Source organism: Lipotes vexillifer, unplaced genomic scaffold (assembly GCF_000442215.2).
Source record: "Lipotes vexillifer unplaced genomic scaffold, Lipotes_vexillifer_v1.1 scaffold749, whole genome shotgun sequence".
Classification (NCBI taxonomy): domain Eukaryota; kingdom Metazoa; phylum Chordata; class Mammalia; order Artiodactyla; family Lipotidae; genus Lipotes; species Lipotes vexillifer.
The window spans coordinates 2,220,176-2,223,466 of record NW_006782834.1 but is presented as its reverse complement, the minus strand read 5'-3'; positions in this window follow the sequence as shown (position 1 = coordinate 2,223,466).

Here is a 3,291-nt window from a genome sequence, read left to right as displayed (position 1 = left end):
TTAGTCTGTGCTTGCCAAGACTCTAAAGATTTTTCCGCATCAGCTGTTGATCCGGGTCAGGCTGAATGTCTCCAGGTCACCCTGGGTTAGGATGATGTTTCCAGGCCTGGCTCAGCCTTCAGGGACTAGGGACAGAGTTTCCTTTGCCTGCACGCTTTGATCTTGCTTGGGGAACCTGTTTCTACCATGCTACAAACATAAGTGCTATTTTTCCAAGACACGTGGACACTGCCCTGTGGGCTTTCTGAGAGATCCTGCCAGGGCCGTGGGGAGTCTGGCCCCTCATTCTACACTTACCTTCAGCAGAGCCACTAGCAAAAGGCAGGGTTCCTAGCTCAGCCTACTGATCACCATGAATTCAGCAGGTAAAAGCAACAATGACACCACAAGCAGACATAAAAGAGGCAATTCAAATGAATTAATGGTACCGTTTGGGGCCAGATTCCCAAGGAAGCCTAGGAGAAATCTGACGAGAAGGATAAAAGGAAGGTGTTTACCCATGTCAGGTTCAAAGAAATAAACGTTGTAATTTTGACTGTAGGCATACTCCAGTGGTAATAAGAGCACATTAAATAACTACCCGGCCAAATGCAGTTTGTTCACGAGGACAGAAGTCCTGTGAAATCCTTTATGGAGGCTACACTCTTCATCTTGGTTCTCAGGGAAAGTCCCTCATCTGAAAAAGCTAACAGGGCTAGCAACCCTCTGCTCATGTCAGAAGGAAAAAAAAGGAAACATTCCCTGGAGTAAACAGTACAAGAATAACTGAAATGGAGGAAGTACGTGATTTCAAGCTTGTGTTGCTAACAAATATTTTCTATGCTTATAACAGTAAGGAATGCAACCAATCTGTGGATAAACCCAGGGAATGTTTCTGAGTCAGTACTCCCTGAGTGCTTCCTCTGTGCTAGGCACTTGGCTAAATACTTAATATTTGTCTTGCCCAATATGGTAGCCACCAGCCACCGGCTACTGAGCACTTGAAATGTGGCTAGTCTAAACTGAGATGTGCTTAAATTTTGAAGACTTGGTATGAAGAAAAGAATGTAAAACATCTCATTAATATTTTTACATTGATTGCATGTTAAAATCATAATATTTTTGACATACCGGGTTATATATGTTATTCAAGCTAATTTTATCTTTTTTTTTTTTACTTTTAAAAATATGACTACTAGAAAATTTAAAGTTACATAAATGGCTCACACTTGTGGCTTGCACTGTATTTCTGTTGGAGAGCACAGCTTTAGATGATCTCCATTCTGCATCCCCATAACAACCTTATAACATAGACTATTACTAGGTCTGTTTATTGAAGAAGAAATTGCTGAGGTATAGAGACTGCAAGGTACTTGCCCAGCATTATTAAGTGCTGGGGCTGTGATTCAAACCAGGGTTGGTCTTAACCACTATATTATAATAAACTGCCTCTTCAGCTTATTTTTCCGGGTGACTCAAGTGTAGAACTCTGGGTTAGAATGTGGTCTCCCCCGCTAATTGCTTGCATGAGCTTGAGTGATTATCTTAATCTCTTCGTGTCATTAGACAGGAGCCTAATACATCTAATAAGTCAATAATGCATTATTGTCTTATTTGAATCACTTCTTTGGCTTCACAATCTATGGAAACAAAGATTCAGTTCAACTTAGCAAATGTCTCCTTAACATCACTATGTACAATTGTGAAAAAGCCCAAATAAAACACCATCAAATATGTTAATTCCTGAGAGGGAGTTAATTATGTTTGGAGTAACACCAGAATGAATGAACAAAACACACTTTAACTTTTCCAGTTGTAAAAAGAGAAGAGCAACGCTCACTTTAAGCTTAATGAATAACAGATACAATACGTTTTTGAATTGATATTGACTATATTGGGTGTTTTACATATGATCATTTTTCAAGTATTCTTACAACCTCTTACACAAAGAATCTTCCAGAACTTGAATTGTTTTGGACTAAGAAAATCATACCAGCTCTAAACATAAAAGCAAGGGAAAGGAAAACCTGGTGCCATGCAGAAGTATTTCTTTTCTGTTATTGTCATATTTTAATTTAATTACATTGGTGAGAATTCATGTCCTCCCTAACACACTCCAAATGCTTCTTGTTTCTAATTTTTTAGTGCACATACTGATCATAATCTGAGCCCCACTTGAGAAAGCAGCTCACTCTTCAAGGCCATAGCTGATCCTTAAAAGCATGAAAGAGAAATTTTTGGTATCGCTTATATTCCGTTGTGAGACTCCAAGTCATAATCTCTGCCCATGCTTGAGTGCAACTGACAAAAAAATCTGACCTAGAATCCTCTTCAAGCTCGGATCACATAACTTTGCCACAGAATTTCGACAGCAGCCCCACTTTATCTAGTACTTGTCACTAGCTCTGGCTCCTTGCTTCACCATCTGTCCTGTGTTCTTATTACTGCGACTAACTTGGCTTTGAAGTTTCAACATTCCACAAGACACCATGTGTCTTGGAAATGATGTCTCAGTGCCACCTAGTAACTATTTTTCTGGCAACCGTTTTTTTTCAAGGTACAGCACGTTGGTTAATTTTATTCTTTAATTGATGGCACTCCATTAGCAACTGGGTGTACAAGGCCCTCTCTTAATCATTCATTTATATACTCCTTTTCTTCTCCACTTTCCACTTCTATTCCTCTGCTCTCACCATAAGCAATCATTCTTAAGTGCGTTCTGTAAAATGTATATATTTTTGTTTTGATGCATACATTTTTAATTTATATAAATCATATCATCATAAAAAAATCCCACTCTCTTTCTTTACTACATTTTTAAAAAGTCCAACCATGTTGTCAAGTAAAATCTAGAGTGTTGCATCTGATACCTAGTTATCCGTCCATTTTACCCATCTACATCACAAAAATGGACACGCACATTGTCCTCAACTCACCGATATTGCTAATAATGCTGCGACAAACATCCTCATACGTCTTCCCTTACAGGTGAGACTCCCTCTGGATTCCTATACCATTCCCGGCAGCAGAAATACTGGGGTATAGGTAATGTATGTGTCAGTCTGGTTCCCACCAGGAAAACAGAACCCACTCTAAGCATGTAAAACCAAGGGACTTTAATGCAAAGAACATGTTGCAGAGGTGATGGAAGTGCTGAGAGCCAAACTGGGGATATGAGGTAACAGAGATTAGCAATAGCAGGAACACGATTACCACATCCAAAGTGCAGGAATTACTTGTAATAGGAGCCTGCGTCTGATGGAAGCTGCCCAGTGGAAGCTGAAAGAGAAGGAAAAAATATAGATACCCCCT